The sequence below is a fragment of the Balaenoptera physalus genome (genome assembly GCF_965194825.1).
Source record: "Balaenoptera physalus genome assembly, chromosome: 19".
NCBI classification, from domain to species: Eukaryota; Metazoa; Chordata; class Mammalia; order Artiodactyla; family Balaenopteridae; genus Balaenoptera; species Balaenoptera physalus.
Window position 1 is genome coordinate 58,689,927 of NC_138900.1, and position 22,220 is coordinate 58,712,146.

Sequence of the window (22,220 nt, forward strand, 5' to 3'; positions counted from 1 at the left end):
CCCACCTCACCCCAAGAAGAACCTTCACACCTGGGGGAAGCTGCATTAATTCTTCTGGGCCACAAGGGGGCTGTTGAGTTGCCGGTTCACTGCACTAGCTGGCGGGAGAGAGTTTTAACGCCGGTTCCAGTGGCGCTTAATTTCCTGTGGTACCTATGAGTATGCGTACGGTGCGTGCTCAGCAATCTAGCAGTTCAAACTAGACAGCTGGTTCTGGTGGTTAGCCGTTCTTTTTTTCCTCTCTGCTTCCCTTGGACAAGCCCTTTCTGAGTAAGCTAAATATGTAATGTAATTTCATTAACTTATTTCCAGTATTTCCTTTGGTTTTGATGTTTCCATCGTGGCCTCTTTCTTCCTTTCATTTTGTCGTTCTATAGACGTCACGAACTTGTCTGTTAGGATCGATGGAGCATCGTTCCGTGGCTGTAGGGGTCACAATCTTGGATATCCAGCCTCCCTAAAACATAAGTAGGGTTTAGCAATGCTCTGTTTGTTTCCCATATGGTAAGAGTGTTTGGAAAAGAAAGGAAAAAATACCTTGATAAGAGGGGCAGAGTTTTGGAATTGTTTCCTTTCTCTCAGTTTGGATTAGCAAACAGTCCAGCACTGTAGAACTCCATCCATCCATCCATCCATCAACCCACGCACCCATCCATCCAGTATGTGCTGCGTACCTACTGTATGTCAGGCAGTACTTCAGACATTATGGGTGCGAATTTGAATTTGGATCAGCCATTGCCCTCAAGAATCTCACTGTCTAGAGGGGAAGTCAAAGACATTTGCAAATGACTTTAACAAGTGGAAACAGAGATCTAACTCAACCTTGGGTTAGAGACCTAACTCATCCTTGGGTTAACTCAACCGTGGGTTCTAATGTTCGTTATAATGTTGAAAAAAACCTTTTTTTACTTATGACTATAGTTTATCTGGACTTTATAATTTATAAAACTAGTACTATTGGTGGTAAATACCATGTTACTGAATACTGTGAAGAACATGTTTTTAGAATGAAGTCTCGTTGTGGCATTATCGCATGAAAGGAGATACTTTATATAGTGAAAACGGAGATAAGATGCACCCCAGTCTCTAGAATAGTTTGGCATTAGTCTGGTGGCCCCCAAAGAATCGTGTGGCCATTGTCTTAGGGAGAGTAGACACAGAGGTCCATCTGTAGAGTATGGGCAGTCCTTTACAAGGTGAGGACAGAGGCCAGGGCAACAAATAAAGCAGTGTAAGTATTTGGCCTGGGAGCTTCGGCAGGGGTCAGAGGCAGGATTTAGAGTTCCCTGAGCCAATACTCAAGACCCATACCAGGGGTAAAAGCCAAGCTGAGCTAGGAGAAGCCCAGCCAGCACAAATTAGAGGCCTCTAGTAATGCTGACCCAATGGTGCCCCCAATCACTGCCCCTTCCTGAGGACAGTACACCCAATGACAAAGAAAATGGAGCATCTAAGAGACAAGAGAACCTAGGGGCTAAAGGGGATGATTCTCTTGGCTTCAGAGCCCAGAAACAGGCTGGCTTGAGCTCATCTAAGCAGCCTTGTCTTCTCTGAGGCAAGTTGATGGATTACAGAATCGAGCTCCATCTTGGAGAGGACAGTTCATTTGCAGAGAACTAGTTAAGCTTCTGGAACGTCATTGTTGAGGATGGCCACACGATTCTTTGGGGGCCACCAGACTAATGCCACTGGGCACGTGTGGCTCTTTAAATTTAAATGAATTAAAATAAAAAATTCAGTTGCTCAGTCACCCTAGTTTCATGTCAAGTGCTTGATGGCCACATGCGGTTAGCGGCTCCCCTGTTGGGTTGTGCTGATGCAGAACATTTCCGTCACAGCAGAGCGTGCCATTGGACAGCACTGCTCCAGAGCAGAAGTCTCCAAGTGTGGAGGATGCATGAATCTACGCATATCATCCTTTCCAGTGCCCTGCGTGGTAGTACTGTTGTTGTCCAAATTGTCCAGACGAGCAAGGAGCTGGATTCCAGCACACACCATCTGGCTTCTGGGTCCGCACTCCTAACTGCTACGTGGTGTTCACTCTCGGTTAAGAAACATTGATCTTTCCCAGTGTTACACAGAGGCACTGACTGATGTGGGTGCCCTCTCCAGACCTCACATGGTCACGAGCATTGTATGATATGCAAGACTTTCTGGAGTGAGGCTGGGTATTTCTCCAAGCCGAGGGTCCGCTGTGCAGCCTCTGCTCCTAGTGGCCTTTCAGCCCCGGAAAATGCACCGTAGTCTTGCATGTGTGCCCAGTCGAATGGATTGAGATGTTAGATTATGTGGTTTGAAGCATCCCTCACGAAATGAACAAAAGGCTTAAAACGATTTCTGCCAAAGAGACCAGCATTTGAGCATAATACTTATAACACAAACACCAGTGAGCAGGAAGGAAATGGCAGCATTGGCACTTCAGTTACTCCTAATATGAGCCCTTCCTCCGTTCCAAGGGTAAACGCGGTGACAATTTGAGCAGATCTTAGAAGTCATTTAAAAAGCAGAAATCATAAGTTAGCAAAACGAGGTGAAATTGCATCATTCTAATCCTGTACCACACCTTGAGATAGTAGCTAAAAGAGTGATCCAAGTTTATAATTTATAAATGAAGAAGTAGATATGTATCAGGTATATGCCCTGCATTTTTCTAACCAACAAAGGTGCACAGTTAAAATAGTCTGGAGCCTCTAAGGTTTTAAAAAGACTCTGTGGCTGCTGCCTGTCTTGGTTTTCACTGTTCATTTGGGATCCTGCCCTGTTCATCGTCATTTGGCTGCTAGAAGAACGTCCTTTCAGCAGAGTTGAAAATCCTGAAATGAAAAGTATTTTGTAAGGGGGAAAAAAAAAAAACGCCATTGATTGAAACAAAGAGTCATGGCACAGAGACTGAACTTTGATGGGGACTGTGTGGGGTGTGCCTTTGTTTATCATTAACCGTGGAAGGGCTGTCCTCACCGTCCGCTCCTTAATGTAAAATTTTTTCAAACATAACCTGATAGCAGCACATGGCTGCACTGAAACATTGCAGAGATTCAGAATGTTTCCCCAACATTCTGGACATACTCTCTAGAACTTTTTCTAAGCCTGCCAAGTCTTTTGCTTAGGGCAGGGGAAGTGTGTGTGTGTGTGTGTGTGTGTGTGTGTGTGTGTGTGTGTGTGTGTGTGTGTTGTGGAGATGACAGGAGAGTTGTGTTTGTGAACACTGTACCGGAATGGCACATTTCTGCAAAGCTTTTCTATTCATCTTTCTGGGGCTGGCCTTTTAAAATAAAATGCATGATTTCTGTGCAGGAAGGGGACCCTTCCTTGCCCAAAGATTCCTTAACTTTCTGTGTATCCCTAGTTAATGCTGAGCTACCCAACATCTGGATTTCTGGTAGGTTTTGCTTTCATGTGCTTGTTGAGGGCTTTTTTTTTTTTAAAAAAAAAAATCTATTTCTAAACAATAACAACTTAGAACCTGCTTGTTATTGTCAGGCCTGCTTTGAGAAGTTGTGGATATGATACATGTGTTTGGATGGAATGGTAGATCCGACGGCTCCGTATCTTTTTAGATCGTAATTTCATAATCCCCACTAGAGAAACAGAAGTTGAAAGGGATCACTTGTTTTTCTCAATGTCAAATAGCTCCACAATTTTAAAAAAAAATTAAGCAACATTAATTGAATGCTTACTGGGCCTTGTGCTAAGTGCTTTTCATGTGACTTCTAATCTCCCAACCACTATTATTATCCTCACTGTTATTATCCACCACCTTTATAATGGTGAAGAAACTGAGGCTCAGAGAGGTTAAGTAATTGGTGGAGTGTCACACAGCCAGTCATTGGCAGAGCACTTAGTAGCACCATGACTGTTTCCCAGGACTGTGTTGTATGTGAGTCGATGGTATGTTGAAGGACATGTGTTTCATTTTTCTAGGAAGGGCACTGTCTTATTCATGTGTTCTTCATGCCTAGCAAGAGTGCCAGGCATACAGGAGACGTATTATACAATCTATTAAAAGAAAGAAAGGCATGAAAAAGAAACAGTCATTCACAAATGTTTCTGGATGTGCACTGGAGGTGGGCACCCAGGTTTGAGAGGGCTGAGGCTTATGCGTACTGGGGGCCGGCTTTAGGAGAGAGTAAAACATTTGGTGCAAAATCTTGGAAGGAGCCCCTGGTCACGAGGGGCTCTGAAAGTTACTCTTCACGGTTGCACCAAGGACGAAATTTCACAGCACCAAGTTGGAGATGCCTCTCATCTATGTCAGTGATTGTGTTTGCCTCCTTCATTTTATTCTGGTATTTTTTTTTTTTTCCATGCACTCCAGTATGAAAGCTCCTTCTACCATTTTTGATTTGGCCTTGAAGTCATTTGAAAAACACTCTGTGTTTACGCATGTCGCCTTCAGTGAGTGAGGCCAGCCCCCGGAAGTGTGCCTCTGCTTCCAGGCAAGTCCTCCATCTCCAAAAGCACTCTCTGACACGGGAGACTTTGAAAATGCTTTCCTTTCTGCCCGCATCTGGGTAGATTTTTTTTTTTTTTCCAGTAGTTTCTTAATGGTCTTTAGCAAAGGAAGTAAGTGACACTGATCAGTGAAGGCGGACAGTAAGATTTATCATGTATTTGTGGGAGCTGATTGCCAACAGAACTGGCCTCTCCCAGCGGTGCTGTACGCAGACTCAGAAAATCAATAGGGATTAACCTCTGACCCCCTTCACATACTTATACTGTGGGCTGCATCGCTTACCAATATTTCATCTGCTTCACTTTGCTGCTGTTACTTACTCAATAATGTGTGGCCGATCTCGCAAGATCCTAATTAAATTTTTAAAATGCAGCATCACTTGAAGCTGTGATAAAATATCATACCTTTGGAAGTCAGGGTCCTTTTGGTTTATTTATTAAACTCACATTAATTAGCCTTCATTAAAAAAAAAACTGGGAAAGGAGAGAGCTAAAACTTGAGGGTTTGCTTGGCTCACAACTCCACCCGCTCCCCCCTTGTGGTTAACAGTGGGGGGACCTCTGTGGCTGTAACAGGACAGGTGTCCCCTGGTGTCTTAGTTGGAACATGAGCCCCCTTTCAGGAAAATTGCTGATCTCACCTTTTTTCTTTTCTGTTAAAGGGGCATTTATAGATACATAGATAATGTGGTACCTTGCAATGAAATGAACCCAATGAATCATTTTTTAGGAATCAAAATTAACTTTAATATACAGTCTATTTGCAAAAGTATGCAAAAGTGTGTAAACATATGTTTGTATGACCTGCCCTTAATTATTATTACTGCATAGGATGGGAAAAGAGCACAGTTTGCAGCAGTGCACTTTTTTTTTTTTTTTAACCTTTCCCTTTAAGCTTTGGCATATATTACAGGTCTCTACATTTGTCTTAAAAATGGAAATTGTTGTAGATTTCCTTCATCCATGTCCCTTTTGTTCACAGATTTTTTTTTTGCAAGTATACCTATTCCCCAGAGTTTACTTACAGTTTCCTATTGATCTGGCAGCTGGTATTTGAATTGGTCGATGTGCTCTGTAAGTTGTTTAAGATACCCTACCTGAGCTATTAGTTTAAATAATGTATTCATAAATTGATTAATCATTACAGTAAGACTTATTAGCTGCATTTATATCTGCGTGTTATCCACAATTGACTTGTAGTCTAATAATCACGCATACTTAAGCAGAAATTGGGCTTTACATTAGAACTTAATAATTATTGAGGTGGAAAGCAGGAGTGTTTGCATGTAACAGTTGAGTGGATGCAGGGCTTTAAAGGTTGGGCTCACTGAGCAGATTGTTACTTTTACATTTCCTAGGTAAAATAGATAGTTCTTCTCCCTGCCCCCCCCACCCCGCTGGAATGAAATCTAGGAAGTGGACCAAATTCAGTCAGCCTCAAAGAAGTGATGGAGTTTGCCGAAGCCATCCCGGCATCACGGTTCTGGAAGATGGATGTGGGTGGAGGGAGGAGAATTGGGAGGGATGATGCCTTTGCCTCCATTTCTCTAAAAGCTACCTCATGGGAGGCCTGGGGGTCTTTCCACTGGGTTTTCAGGGCGTACACACACTATGAAGCTCATGCACCTGGGAAGACACTCCCGCTCTGACCTCCAGTGAGGCCGACACACCCAGTGCAGATGTGCGAAGCAACAGCCTGGTGAGGCTGCCTGGCAGCCCGGCCTGCCCCACGAAGCACCCTGGGGCCACCGTGGAAAGACCTTCCATGCGGACTCCCGTGCGGAAAGGAAACAGCTGAGTTGCATACAGGGCTCTGAGGGCTACGTGCACTTTTTTTCATTAGTAAACTCTTTTTAAGAGCAGTTTTAGGCTGACAGCAAAACTGAGCAGAAAGTACAGAGTTCCCTATCGCCTAGTCTCCACGCACACACCACCTCCCCCGGCTCCGCACTTACAATCAAACTGTGTTTCAGTTAAAACAGTCTTTCCGGTGGCGGATGTCAAGTGACGGCTTTGCGTGGGTCCTGCCCAGCGTGGCGATTTTGGCCTCCTTGGGAAGTGCCTGATTCAAGTGTCTTCCTGGGGGCGGGGAACCCTCAGGCTCTTTCCGCTTCGTTCTCTCTGGGATCGCCCCCTTTCCCCCGCCTGGAAAAGTGGAAAGTCATTTTTCTACAACATAAACCCCCCCAGACATTTGACAACCTGCTAAATTCATCTACCCTGTGTTTTGGGGTGACGGGGTTGGGGGGGGAGCGTGTGTTTGTTCAGCTGCCTTGAAAGCGCGCTGCCCGTTGCGGGAAGGACATCTGCTTACAGGTGAGCAGTTGCCCTGCTGATCTGGGGCTGCACCTTGGTTGGGATGCTGGGATGCTGGCTCCAGATAGAAGAGCAGGTTGCCGGGCCCCGTCCCCGAGGCTCCCTCTCCCCAGCGTGCAGCTCCATCCATTATTGAGAGGAAACCTACTTTTCTCCGCTGTTCCTCCACGAGCTTGTTTTGCCAACCTTCTTCAGAATGTCAGCATGGATCATTTTTCCACAGAGGCCCAACGGGCCGGCCAAGAAGCCTCAGCAGATACATTATTTACAGTGTTTAATTTTCATCGTACAGATTTATTAAACTTCTTGGTTACATAGGAGTCCATGTAGCTGCCGCAAAGAGTTTGCTAAACTTGAAACAATAGATGTTTTGTTCGAAAACAAAATCCCTTTGTGCCTGCCACTGCAGTCCCAGTGGTGCCTGCGTGTCTGTGTGTGTGTTGGGGAGGGTGGTGTGCTGCTGGATGGTTAACTACCAGCTCTTGGGGAGGGCAACAGATTCCGATTCGTAGTGTTTCCTGATTATTGCAGTATCCATGCTCACGCCATGGCCAGCAGGCAGTCAGGAAACATGGAGTTGGGATGGGATGTGCAGTCCCATACCATTCTATATATATTAAAAGTATATTTATCATTATCTGTTTATTGGGTTGGCTCAAAAGTTCGTTTGGTTAGTGAATACATTGTTCAATCAAGTTCTTCGTGAAAATGAAAAATGTCTTTTACTGTTACTTAAGACTGAACGAACTTTTGGGCCAATCCAGTGTATCCTAGATAAATACTGGGTGTTTCTTCAAGTCGAATGTATGTAATATCTCCACTGTACGCAGTGGAAATACAGACACACAAATGACCTCGAGAGCACGGATAATATGCTAAAATTATTAGCATACTAAAAATCGTGTGAAAATTTTAGTAAATTTAGTATAAAATTTTCAGCTAAAAATGGGATGTACAAGCCCATACCATTTTATATATATTACAACTACATATATATTATATATTTATATCATATATGTATATATAATACTTCCACTATACAGACACATTATATAAAGAGACATGCAAATGACCTCAAGAGCATAGATAATATGCTAAAATTTTTAGCGTACTAAAGATTATAGTAAAATTTTAGTAAAAATTTTAGTATTATAAACACACTAAAATTATTCAGAAGTATTAGATTTTGAGTCTCTCTTACCTTTGTTGTCTTTTTTTCCCTATAGCTTATTTAATCATGAGCTGATATAATTTAATGTTGAACAGTGGGTGTGTCCAGCAGCCAGCTCATACAATTCTCGGAAATTGAGCTCCCTTGAGTTGGTCAGACCAGGGTGCCGCCGCACCACTGTGTGTGTTTGATTGACTGCCAGTTTCAAATTGCATCCTGTGTTCAGATGAAGATCATAGTCTATTCCTAATTCAGTCTTATTCCTAACAGGGCATCCCTGCGCAATTTTCTGCTGGGGCGTGATGACCCTTTTGGCTGGCTGGGGCGTGATAACCCCTTTGGCTGTCGAGTGTCCTCGACAGCAAGCAGACACAGGTACCCTGGCTGGTACATCCCAGACAGTTCCGTTGTGCTGATATTAAGGATAACAGTGTTTTGCCAGAAGCTATAACGAGATGATTCTGTAACAACAGCATGGTGACACCAGACTCTGTTTTGCAATTTTCTTTAATATTTATGCTGGATAAATAATTTATCTCTTTTTTTCAGTTTTTTTTTTTGTTTTGTTTTGTTTTCATCTCCAGCATGTTGATATAGACAGGTGCTAGGTTTTCCTGAATGACTGAAGCAAGGATTTGGTTATTTCCGCCACCACTGAAAAAAAAAGAACATGCATCAGCAGAGTTGAGCTTCTGGGAATTGTTTCCACAGCCCCGCATCCCATCTACTAATACGGACTAATGAGATCTGTTAGGATCTGTTAGGATCTGCCCCCACTTTTGAAGTGAGTCACTCACTGAAGTGACACTTTTGCGTGTCATTATATCATCAGGACCGTCATACGCCGAGGGTTTTGAACACTCAAAAGTCATGGCCCCCTGGTTGTCTGTTTGGACTTACTGTAGGCATTCCTTCTAGTCCGGGGTTTCTTAACCCAGGAGCTGTTGGAATTTGGTGCTGGATCATTCTTTGTTGTGAGGCTCCGTCGTGTGTGTTGGACATAGGATGTTTAGCAGCATTCCTGGCCTAGATCCATTGGATGGAGTAGCAACCCCTGTACCCAAGAGGGGATAATAAAAAAAAAAATGTAGCCAAATACTGTTAGATGCCCTTGGAGGGGCAAAATTGCCCCGGGGTTGAGAACCAGCATTCTAGAGCCACAGTTCTTTACCACCTAAAAGTACAGGAAAGGAAAAATAGAGATCCTCTCGTTGTGTTTAACCCTCTCTTTACGTGGCTTCTAGGGACATCCAGTCCCCCAGAACACTGGAATTGGGAAGAAGGCATCCTTATGTCACCAGATCAATTTCTGCCCAGGGGACCTAGCCAGGAGGCAGTGGAGCAGTATTTCTACCCAAGGACCACTCTCCCACATCTGCTGGGCTCCTGAGGAAGGAACGCATCAGAAACGGGGTCTCTAGAGTGGCTGGGGCTGGGCCTTTTCTTCTTTCTCTGACTGTTGCTTGCTTTGGTCACAGGCTCGCTTCTTACCTGTAGGGCGGGTGGGTATCTCACTGGGGCCTGGGCAGCGTGCCTTGTGGACGACTTGAAAGGTTCCCGCCACCCTTGGCTGGGGATGGAGGGGATGTGAGAGATGGTTCTTTATTCAGAGGAAGTTCTTTATCCCGATGGCCCTTAAGGTGACATAGTGCCGAGCAGTTAGCGCAGGATGAATTTCAGGATTGCTCTGTGGACGTTCCACGATCCCTCCCATCAGTGAAGCAGGTTTGGCCCATCTCACCTCTAGGGGCCCTTTGTATCCAGTCTAGGTGAAGGGCACCCCCTGGAATGTGTATCATGTTTATCCTGCACAGTGCTACACCTGAGCCCCCTTTTTTTTTTTCCAGGCCCAAGAGGGCTGAGACGGAGCTTTTCCTGAGTTTTCCTCTGCAGTCATGGGGCTCTCTGACTTTTCAGCCGGGTCTGCCTTTATGGCCTCCGAGCATCAGATCGATCCCCTGCTGGCGTCACCTTGCCCCTGGACCCTAAGATAGCTGATCCCAGGGCCTTCAGAGCCGCTGCAGTGGGCGATGTCGGTGTTCTGTGGTCTTCAGGCATCAGCTGAGACAGCAAGTGAGGTGGAAGGAGGTGGGCTGTGAGTCAGGCAGAACTGGAATGTTCTTTCTGGGCCACCTAGGGACTGTGTGACCCTGGGGCAGTTGACGTCACCTCTCTGAATCTTAATTTCCTTGCCTGCTAAACGGACGTAGTGCTGTCTCCATGGCAGAGTTGCGGGGTGTTCAGATGAAGTAATGACCACTGAGCGTCTTTCTTCGCTCAGAGGCAGAGCAGGCCTTCAGTAAGCTCTGTCTGCTCTCACTGTCCTCTTATCTTAATGCCACTGAGGTCATCCGCTCAAATAATGGCCCTCGGCTGCCTTGTCCCCTCCTGCCTGGAGGACGTGAAAGGGCCCAGTCTCCTCAGAGTGCCTGATCCTACAGGAGTGGGCCCTTTCAGAAACAGCGAAGGAGGTCAGTCGTTATCTGCTTACCGTTCTGGCCGAGACGAGGCTCCATGCTCATTACCAGCAGATCAATAGTGAAGGCACATTCTGTGAAATTTTACGTAGGCGTCATTAATCTCCCCCAGCCTCAGTTTCCCTGTCTTCGAAGTGAGTCTAAGCAGGGTGATAACGAAATGTTAGGTCAAGTGAAGTGGTCGGTCAAACACCAAGATCCCACATTCTCTCCATACCCCCAGGCCTGGTTCACGTTCAACTTGGAATAACTAACTGCCAACATGGAGGACTTTCTCTCTCCTTACTCGGCTGAAGCTCTCACTCTGTGTTCCTGATAACATACCTTTCAGTGTCTACAAAATGCCTTTTGAGACAAAACCATAGGAATATTCATGATCTCTTTTTTTTTCTTTCTAATGATTTTTTCACAGTGAGACTTAAATTCTCATTCCTTCCTTAGAAGAAGTTTTCACATATGTATGTATGCTTGTGTTTAATGTGCATTATGCACATTTGAATGTCAACCTTTGAATTTGGACAGACCTTGTATTTCCAGAATGTTCTAACTCTGGTTCTTTGTGATCTCCTAGTCTTTGCTCTCCAGGGTAAAAGAATGGGATGAAAATGGCCTTGGGCTGAACATCCAAGCCAGGGCTTGTAATGTTGGGCAGGTGCCATTTTGGGGTCTTGGCAGTGGTCGAAGGGGAGTTTGGAAATCCTCAGAGCCGGTTGTCTGGTATCTGAGACCATGGTTCTGGCTGGAACACTTGTCCGTAAAGCTGCTGATAACGAAAGGGTGTATCACTGGTGTGGGTAACAGTTGTCGGAGGAGGGGGGCTGGCAGATAGTCGGATGATTTCAATGTTTATATTCCACTGGGGTAAGCTCTAACAAAGACCCATCATTTCCCAGATAACCAATTCCTTTAAAAGAACATCTGTTGAAACTGGCAATTTATGTTCTTCTTAAAATACGGAGCGACATAATTAACCCTCTGGGGAGACTAATATTAGTTTATTAGAGACAATTTCCAGTTCTGTTTATTTTTACACTAAACGATTTGTTCAGATTGGGGGAAAAATTTTTTTTGTAGTTGCGGTGTGTCTTTGCCTTTATTTAGGGTTGCTCGACTTTTCCTAATCAAGGACACACAAGGTAAATAGGTGACAGTATAGAGCCGTGACTGATCATCCATCATGAACCAACAGAAGCATCCTGAAAGGGCTCGAGATTGTTTGACCTAGGAGTAATTTGGCATTGTACTAACTTGCGGGTATAACTAGCTGCTCTACAGTGACATAATCAGTTATTGATGTGTGTGCGCTCGTATTTACGTGGTTCCCTCTGTCTTCTGTCATTGCACGAGACTCCTTTTGGCCCTCATCATTGGTGGCATTCTCCTGTGCGCCTTGCCTCAGTCCCTGTAAACTGATTTACGGTCTGCCCAAGAAGAGCAGGAACACTCATTTGTTTCCAGCGTTGGACTGATTTCTGACTCCTGGTTTGTCGTAGGACAGAGGATAGGGAAGCCAGGGACTTTGGGCCTCGTGCAGAGGCCAAATGGAACGCGGGTCCCTCTCATCGCTGAAACGCCCGTCTTTCAATTGCAGAGCACGCCCACTTGAACATCCAGCCATCTTGCCCTCCGTTCTGTATCCTGCAGCAAACCAAGTCCACTCCTGTCTTCCCCTTGGTGCCTCTTCCAATGTGGGGATTCCCTTGCCATGCAACGCGCCACTCCTTCTCTCCTCTAAACTAAGCGCCCAGTTAATGAACAAAATGGCTCTGAGAACCTTACCTGTTGCCATTTAAATGCTCTACTGCAAAACAGGACTCATGAGCAGGGGAGCTACTCAAATATAACTAGCAATGAGCTCCTGCGGAAGGGTCACTGTGAGTTCTTTGGCTCGGCTTATGGGCCCCTGACCTGGCCCGGCTGACCACTCTGGCCTCCTTCCCTCCCACTTCCCCTTCTGGAGCAACTTCGTGCTTCAGCCAACCTGAACTGAGCTGACCGGGCTGAACCCTCGGTTCCAGCTGTGCCATCTCCCCAAGCTCCCCCTTCCATCCTGGGCTTACCAATCTGTCAGCAAACTGCTCTTCATCCTTCAAAACCCAGCTCTTGGCGTCACCTCTTCCATGAAGCCTTCCCAGACCTCTACTCACCTAGACAACGTCACCTCCTCCCTTGATGCCATGGGTGCTTCTGTATCATGATTGTTCAGTTACACAGTCATTGTTCCCATTGGATGGCATGCTTCTTGGGGAAAAGGACCATGTTTTATTCCATTTCTAACCGAGGCCTGGCACCTAATAGGTGAACAGTGGTTGGATATAATTCTCTCCCTCCCCTCCTGCTGGTCTGTATTTAACATCTAACGGCATTCAGTGTCTTGTTTTTGGGTGAAGTATAAGAGGGTGCATTGCATGTGTGTGGGAGTGATTAAAAAATCCAATCACACTGGAAATCGCTGACTCACACCTGAAGTTTCTTTATTTGCAAGCTGGAAGATGAGAGCTGAACTTGAAACCCCTGGAAAATGTGAGCCTAAGAAGCTGTTCTGAAAAACAGTCATTTGAGGATGGGGGGGTTGGCGGGTAACAGACGCCTCTGGGGACCCAAGTGTCACCTGCCACCATTGTGCCTCCTTTCCATCCCCCTCCTCCCTCAGTTACCTCCATCGAGATTCTGTAGCCCACGGGGCTGCTGATCAATATCTTCACCTGGCTTTCTCCCAGCTACTGAAATGTCTCAAGCATAGCGGGGGATACTCCTGTAAGAATGCAGAGTAGGACGTGTGGGGTACACTTGGCGGTCGTTCTCGAGATTTCTGAAACTTGTCATTCTCCCCTGAAGGTCCCTGGCTGGCTGCTTTCATGTCACGATTAGATGAACAGCCAGAAGATAGGTGGTGGCATTTCCACAGCGAGTACAGCAGATGGTCCCATGAGGTGACAGTGATTTGTGTACAGCTGATAAGGAGTGAGGGGGAGGCTTGAGCCAAAGGCCAGCAGAGATTGAAGGAGGGCTGTGTTATCAGCCCCACAATCACGAAGGACACGTGTCTTCTGAAGGTGTGCATGCGCACCTGTGTGTGTCTCCAAACTGAGTTACTTACGTTTTCTCTCTAGCCAGTGGGCAGGTTCACCCATGACACGGTACACTGGAGGGTCCACCTCAGTGACCCTTTAGCAGTTAAGCCCATTCCTCTGACTTCATAGCCGCACTTTTATCATCGTGTGTAAAGCCCACCACACGCTGTGTTGGAATCAAACATGTTCAACATCCAACCCATATTGGATGGATTGTGTATCACGTCAGACACTTTGCTACATCTGTCTGGTACCTTGGCAGTGACCAAGACATGATCTCTGACCTTGGAAAGAGAGCCCAGGGCCTGCCACTGGGAGGTATTTACAGAGTCCATGTTTCCCTTCCCTCCCAAGGGAGACTGGGTTTGTGTGGAAATTTTCTATATGTATTTTGGGCTAAGGGAAGTTTTATTGGGGTGCTTCTGTGCCCTGAATAATTTGCAACAACCTTGAGTTATAATTCAGGGAATAAGTGGCTCCGAGAGAATGTGCAACACCATATCCAAATGTGTGTTTTCCCTTAATCTGTAGCCTTTTGACAAATTAACCAGGAGCTTTATCCCTGTTTTACTGTTTACTTGTGCACCATAAGTATGGGAGTGGTGAGTACCGGCGTGCGTGCATCTACTCCCAAGTCCTTTAACCGTGCCAGACATCACTAATCAATCAGAATCATGCTCGGCCCACGACTCCAAGTGGCTATGACTAATCATCTGGGGTCGGTGTGGGAGATACTCTTTATCTACCATCCTCACAAAGTGATATTTTGATAAAAGCCTCATAGTCCTTCCTGCAGAGTACAAACTGGCCTCTTGCATGGCAGTCACACCTTTGGGAATCTCAGTGATGTTTTGCTGTCACAGCTGGGCCCTCCTCCTGGCAGATGGCTGGGAAAACTTTGAGCCAGTTACCTAAAGGAATGATCTATGTTTCCAAGTTCCATTGTCTGCTCGGGCCTCACCCTCATGCTCCAACGGGAGGCTGGAGCTGCATAAGAAAATGTCCTCCATTAAGAATTTGGGTATTAGGACAGGTGGTTAGCATTGTTGTGGTCTAGAAGCTTTTCCTGGAACAGACAGGATTCCTCGCAAGACCCATTGCAGTGGCAAGTTGACCAAAGCTGACTGGAGACATGATTTGATTTGTGCACGGAGAGTTTCAGGAGCATAGCTGTTGCGTCAAGCTGCGTCTGCTTGTGTGAGTAATTAATGTGTTTCTGTTAGTCCCTCTTACAGCAGAGAGGAGCGATTGCATTCGGTCATTCTAGGCCCCTAGAGTGTCAGGCGGTTTATTTTGTAATATCTTCAGGGTGTTTAAAGAGAGTCATTCTTTACAAGTCCTGATCGATGACGTAACAGTGTGAACAACGTAATAAATATAGCTAATACCTATATAGCACTTGGCGTGCACTTATATGTATATATATGTATGTATAACCATGGCACTCTTTCTGTGTGCTTTACATAAACGAACACCTCAACACAATCTTATCCTCATTTAAAAATTTTTTTAAAATTTATTTATTTTTGGCAGAGTTTGGTCTTTGTTTCTGCACGCGGGCTTTCTCTAGTTGCGGTGAGCGGGGGCTACTCTTCGTTGCGGTGCACGGGCTTCTCACTGCGGTGGCTTCTCTTGTTGCAGAGCACGGGCTGTAGGCACACAGACTCAGTAGCTGTGACTTGCAGGCTGTAGAGTGTGGGCTTAGTAGTTGTGGCTCACGGGCTTAGTTGCTCCGTGGCATGTGGGATCTTCCCAGACCAGGGATCGAACCCATGTCCCCTGCATTGGCAGGTGAATTCTTAACCACCATGCCACCAGGGAAGTCCCTTATCCTCATTTTAGATATGAGAAAACCGAGACACATAGAAGATAAGTAACCAGGCCAGGTGCATACAGCTGAAATAGTTGTCTGAACCTCTGAAGTCTGTGTTCTTACCCACTGCATGTTATGGGATCATCTGAAAATTTCTCTCCATTCGGATCGATTAATGGTAACACTTCTTTCCTAAGCAGGGCAAGGATTCCAGTCTTTTATGATGATAGGAAGGTAACGGAGTTGGGAACCAGAGCCTTAGAGGAGGTCTGGATCTCAGGGCGGTGTCTTTGCTTTTTCACTTTGGGCAGGTCAATAAACAAACGTGAAACAAACACAAAGCAACAAACACACAAAAGAACATAAAACCAGTAAAAATCACTTCCGTGCCTCTTGAAAATCCTCTTGTCCGGCCGCACTCCCAAGACCTTTCTGATGCAAAGGCCAGGCGTCTCTGGTGGAGACTCGCGCGTGTGCTTTTGTGGGAAGCACCCCATCTCCTGGGTCTGCATGGTCGCCACTTAATGGACTGTACATCAGTGGCTTTTGGAGGAAAAGAAATTTAAGGCTCGGCCATCGGTCCCTGAGTCGGCACGTTGAACTTTTGGTCAATTAGCTCCTCCCCCCATCTTTACGGTATGGCCTTGCCTGGAATTACAGTCCAGATCCTGTAGCCGGAGGAAGGCCTGTCAGTGGAGTAAGAGGCTGATGTCCATTGCAGGGTGACAGCTGGTTCTGAGGGCTTTAGGCCCGTCCTCTGAGAGGCTTGTAATTTCCTCCCTAGCTGCTTTACCCCACCCCATTTGCCACCATCCTAGGGATGGAGGCCTCTTATTCCGTGGCCGAGCCTGGGGCTCAGGGCCCTCAGACACGACATACTGCAAAGCAGAGATGTTTCATTGATTTGTCTTGTTTTTAATTAAGAATCATTTTTAAAATATGCATCTGTGTACACATAGGAAAAGATCTAGGAAGACGTGTGGCAGACAGTTTATCAGGCATTACCCCTGGGGGGTGGGTTTGGGTAGGAAGCTATGGGAAAAGAATCATGTTTTACCTTAGACCAACCTGGACTTCATTTTCTTTCTTTTCATTTTTCAATGACCATGAATTACTCTTACAATTTCAGATGACTATGTCATCAAAGAATCAGAATCAGTAAACTTATTTCTAATTATCAGAAATTCCCTAAGACAGGAAAATTTTATTTTTTTAAAAGACATATATCGTTTATTTCAATACCAGCTTGTATTTATTGAGTACATGTTTCTGGTTATTATTCTAATTATTAATTCATCTCATTTCCCTACGACATACTGATCACACAGTATTACGTGTCCATTCTTATAAGTAAGAAAACTGAGTTCTGAAAATGTTAAAACAAAACAGTATAAGTTTGGAATTTTTCAGATTTAAGTCATTAGTTCTTTTTTCAAGATTTATGATTTTTTATGGTTATTTTTAGAGGATTATCTGTGATCCTTATGTTGTAGGATTGTGATGAACCCATACATGTTGGTTCAAACGCCAGCTCCATCAAAGACAGGAAAATTTTAGATGGAACACCATGAAGTCTTCTGAACACTTGACTGGGTGCCTGAATCTGGTTTTCATTTTTGCTCTTGGAATTTTGGTCCAAGTAGAGCTCATCCCTCTTTTGGACTATTTTTCCACCTGGTGTTACTTCGCTTCACTGGCCGCCCTTGTCCCGCAGCCCCCTCTGGTTTTCTTCCGCTTCCCTGGTCCCCAGGCTTGTCCCCCGTCCTTGTCACGCCTTCTGTGAGCTTGAAGCGGCATCTCTCTCCTCCGAAGGGAGGAGCCCTGCCTCCCCCCATTCATTCTTCATCTCCCTGTGGCTTAAAAAAGTCAAGCACATGTTTGCAGTCATCGCTGGTGTTCTGCCTTCTTAAAGCTGTAAACAAATGGAGAAGATGTCCTCGTGGAATGTAGTCCGAGGGGAGAATTCCGTGTCCATGATGACCCGAAGGTGGAATTTAAGGGAGGAACCCACGTCCTGTGGGTCTGTTCAGCTAACTCAGCCACTGTGAGAGGTGTCTGTGCCGCTCCAGGACCGTTGCATGTCCCTGGGTGTGTGCTGGTAAATGGGCTGCTCCGTTCCGCTTGCTTTTGTGCATGTGGTCATGGAAGGTAACGACTTGCTTTGCACACCCCGAAGCTGCTGGTCTGCTTCTAACAGAGGCCCGTTTGGACCGTATCGCTGACAACTCACTATGTAAGGCCACCGTATTAGCTTTGTTGTTATGAGTTTGTGATTGCTGCAGCCTGGGGGGTGGGAGGCTCGTTGAGGGCCAGGGCTCGAGACGTGGACAGGTCACTCCAGCCTCCCTGTGACACGTTTCCCCAGGCCATCTGCACGGAAGGAGAGAGGTCGCTGCCGAAGACACATGCCATCACTCATCTGTTCTCTCTCGTCAGCCTCTGTCAAACCTTCCAGAAGGAGCATGAAACACTCAGAAATCAAGGAAGTTATCTTTTGCCAAGAATGATGTCAGTGGCAAACTCTGGAAGGAGGCATGGTCAGGAATGTTTCTCCTGGGAGCTACGGGGGTATCAGATGCTGAGGCCCGAAACTCTCTGTGTACGCCTTTGGCCTCGGCGTAAAATAACTGGTAACCCTCTGATAGATACGTTTCTACTCAGGCCTGGAGCTGCAGGGGGTCAGGGTGGGGGGTCGGGGGTGAAGGTACATGCACACGGGGAAACTGGACCAAACGATTCCATAACCGTATGGGTCCACACAGAAGACCCACCTTTTGCACCGCTAGCAGGTTTTCTTTCAGTATCATTCAGAATTTGTTCCTTTCCAAGATCTTTACATTTGTTTTAGACTTCATTCTTTTAGAGCTGTTTTCAGGCCACGACAAGATCGAGTGGGAGGTACAGAGATTTCCCGTATACTTCCTGCCCTCACATTTGCACAGTCTCCCTCCCTGTGCGCACCCCTACCAACCGAGGGGTCCATTTGTTACAATCGATGAACCTACAGTGACACATCGTTGTCACCCGAAGGCCATAGTTTACATTAGGGTTCACTCTCGGTGTTGTGCGTTCCATGCATTTGGACCAATGTGCGAGGACACGTATCCACCACTATAATACTGCACAGGATAGTTTCAGTGCCCTAAGAATCCTCTGCGCTCCACCTGTGCGTCCCTCCCTCACCTCTCACCTCTGGCAACCGCTGAGCTTTTGACTGGATCCACAGTTTTGCCTTTTCCAGAATGTCATATAGTTGGAATCATACAACTATAGTTAGAAGCCTTTTCCCATGGGCTTCTTTCGCTTAGAAATAGGCATGTAAGGGTCCTCCAGGTCTTTTTCATGGCTTCATAGCTCATTTCTTTTTAGCGCTGAATCGTATTCCATTGTCTGGATGTGCCCCAGCTTATTCATCCACTCACCTACCAAAGGACATTTTGGTTCCTTTCACGTTTGGGCAATGAAGAATAAGATTGCTGTAAACATCCCCGTGTAGGTTTTTGTCTGGACATAAGTTTTCAACTGATTTGTATAAACACGGAAGAGCACAATGGCTGGATTATGTGCTAAGAGGACGTTTAGTTTTGTAAGAAAGTGTCAAGACTGTCTGAGCCGGGCTGCCCCATTCTGCGTTCGCCCCAGCCGTGAACAAGGGTTCCTGTGGCTCCACAGCCCTGCCAGCATTTGGTGTTGCCAGTGTCCTGGATTGTTGTCATTCTGATGAAAGCGTAGTGGTATCTTCTTGTTTTACCAAGATTTGTTTTTAATTATAATTTTTTACACCACCTGAATATAAGAACCTGAGGTAAGTGGAGGAGCTTATTTACCTCTGAATCAAGCACATCTATGAGGAGTCTGGCAGTTTGCTAATAACTGAAGCTGGAATCCTCCACTGGTTAACATCTTACTGTGACTCCTGGCCATCAGGAGAGATCTGAGGCTAAGGCAGTGGGTTCTCAGTTTGTATGCTTTATGTTCATGAGGCCAAATAATTTTAAGCTATGGGTCTGTTTGGGGGCTATACCAATGACAATAATTATTGAAATAGTGAATGGGCATTAGGATAATTGGTTTGTGAGCAGACATAGTGTGTGTGTAATGCCCTCCACCAAAACCTTATTACATATTTAATGTACTAATTTGATTGAATCCAAGCAGCCTTCATGATTACAGAGTCCTCATGGTGTGGACACTTGGCACTGCATTGCAGGGGCGGTGGCTGGGTCCGGAGGTGTCACCCTTGACTATTTTTCATCAGAGGCTGTGCTGCTATATCTCAAAAAAGAAAAAAAAAATTAAAAGGTAGACTAATTATATACTGGAAGTACTGAGACTTGGGGAAAACACGTCTTAAGGGAATATGTTATTTTTAGGAAATCGCCAAGGTCATCAACATAAAGGCAATAGCAGGAACTTTGTTAGACTTCCTATCCCGTCCTCTGAGGTTTGTTCGTGTTGCTTTGTAAATTTCACCCCATCATTGGTGGGGCTCACTCTAGTCCTTTCAGAGCTTATAGGACTGGGGGTTGGGGAGGCACGTCTCTGCCCACCTCAGGGCAAGGTTAGCGGGAGGGACCATTTTTCCAAACTTCACATGCCCTGCTCACAAAGTTTATGATAAAATAAAAACTCTTCCTGTATATGTATAACTGATTGACTTCGTTATAAAGCAGAAACCAACACACCATTGTAAAGCAGTTATACTCCAATAAAAACGTTAAAAAAAAAACAAAAAAAACCCCAAAAACATGTCTTCCTACTGAGAATCACGACCCACGTATAATGGTATTGCTGGGAGTGTGAATGATTCAGAGACAGAGGAAAGGCTGCATACATTGGGCTTCAAGGGAAATTGGTGGCATGCAAGAAATCGGGAGCTTTCCATGATAAGAAAAATTCAGAGGGGACATTATGTTGTCTTATTGATTCAGTGAAAGAGCATGGCAGTGTTTGATAGGATGATTCGGGATTCTTTTTTTCTTAAATACAAATTCGAAGTCTTCAGTTGTCTCTCCTTCATTGTCATTGAGAGATAAGTGCAGTAATGGTTGAGTTAAGGTTGAATATCACGGAGGCAAAAGGAATAATTCTGAGGACTTTTAGTCTATTAACTATATGAGGCTTCTTAATAGTTTGGCTTAAGGCAAAAATGATTTTATTCTAGTTTCATCCTCGCTGAGTCAATAATTAACCGAGTTTGATTAAAACTGAATTTTACTAAGTGTAAAAACCATCTGGGCCCCTTTCCTTCCATATGAAAAATGGTGAGTTCTCGTCTCTGATCAGTTCACGGCATCCAGCATGGGGGTGAGACTCAGGGCCCCGGCTTCATCGTAATGGCCTCGCTTGGGGGAGGCAACAAGATGTTCCTTTCCACCTGGCCTTGCTCCTGCAGGGGGGGCAGCGCGGACACTGCACCGTCTCTCTGACCGGCCCGTGGGGAACCCCTGGCTGTCTACCAGCCCCTTCTATTTGTATTTCTCTTGGCCCCTGTTCCACATCTCTGCTTTTCACCGTGGTTAAACCTCGTAAAGGACCAGGTGGGACTCGTGGGGATTTCCTGTCCTTCGGCGACCGGCAGAGACCTCGGGTTGCTCAGCAGCTGTCTTTGGGTCCACGTGCTGGGTTATGGAAGGCTCCCCGCATTGCCGCTCAGAGCTTCTCCCCACCTCCTCTTAGACCATTGCTCGTACTGTGTAGCAACTGCTTGCTGCCTTCATTCTCTTCCCCACCAGGCCTGGCCTCTTCACGAATGAGGACTGGGTTTTATTTGTTTATCTCTAGCCCCGTATCCAGCACAGGATTTGACAGCAGCCAGGGTAAACTATATCCATGGAATGGGCTCGGGAAAAGAATAAGGTCAAGGCAATGTAGGTGCCATTTTCTCTGGATGTTCAGAACTTGAATTTCATGCCACGGGGCTGGGCTCTTCCCTCACGTTTCATCTTTCCATGCTATAAACAGCCATTCCTGCTTTTGGCTGCCTAGGATTAAGTGGTACCAAATCCTTACTATTTTGAGACCTCACTGCTTTGAGTCTTTTAAGAAGGAGGTAAGAGAGGCAGATGGGGAGAAAGTGGGTTGAAATTTTGATTTAACGCAAGGAGAAAAAAAACAAGCAAAAAAACACACAAACAGAAGAGCAGGCAAGAATGGTTTGTAAGTGCCTGTTGAGGGTTTTGGTGTGTGGTGCCCTTGCAGTTTTCCAGTGGAGGGTTTTGCCAGCCTGGGTGAGCTGCTGCTTACAGTCAGTGCAATACTAATTGTGTGTGTGAGTACGTGTGCAGCGGGGAGAAGATGGGCCTTTAAAAAAAACTGTATGGATTGCTTGGCATTTACCCTGGGTGTTCAATCTCCATCCCGGTTGCCAAGATTAAATTGAATCATCCCCATGGCCGTTCAGTTTCACTGTGCACCGAACATAGCCACGATTCTTACACTTCTTTCTCCCTCTCTCCTCTCCTTCTTTCATTCCTTTCTTTCTCCATCTGTCTTTTTTTTTTTTTTTTTTTTTTTTTTAAACATACCACACGTTTCTCGCTGAGTGGGTACCATTCACCACATCGAGTAAAACCCCGGCAAGATGTGCCCGGCACATGCTGTCAGAGCTCCTGGCCGAGACACCTGAGCATTTGTGTGATGGGGGTGGGTGGGCACCTCACGACTGTTTACAGAATGGGGAGCTCCTTTTGGGTATCCTCCTATTTATTTCCCAGCCGCCTTCCAGCTGGACTGGCTTTTTTTGGGAACACGTGGATGTTTGTGCTGGAAGCTCCAGTCATGTCATTTAATTCCAGAGCTTTTTTTCCTAGCATGAATTATTCAGGCAACGTTTTCCAGAATTGTCATCGATAAGTACAGACCCAGAGAGAACGTGTATAACCACGCCTGCACCGGGCCTGCGAGGAGTCGGTATT

The 22,220-nt window shown here is 45.8% G+C and overlaps 1 protein-coding gene and 2 long non-coding RNA genes across 5 annotated transcripts in view; 1 reads left to right on the forward strand and 2 right to left on the reverse strand.

Moving 5' to 3' along the window:
* LOC309649357 overlaps positions 1–1,646 on the reverse strand; it is a 28,084-nt gene extending 26,438 nt beyond the window's left edge. Inside the window, exon 1 of the long non-coding RNA XR_014257053.1 lies at positions 31–1,646. This is a non-coding gene — a long non-coding RNA (uncharacterized lncRNA). The remainder of the gene's footprint in view (positions 1–30) is intronic.
* The window catches only part of WWOX (WW domain containing oxidoreductase), a 969,100-nt gene that overhangs the window by 324,174 nt on the left and 622,706 nt on the right, over positions 1–22,220 (forward strand). The gene's annotated exons all lie outside the window — the stretch shown is intronic.
* The window catches only part of LOC309649365, a 634,437-nt gene that overhangs the window by 307,552 nt on the left and 304,665 nt on the right, over positions 1–22,220 (reverse strand). The gene's annotated exons all lie outside the window — the stretch shown is intronic.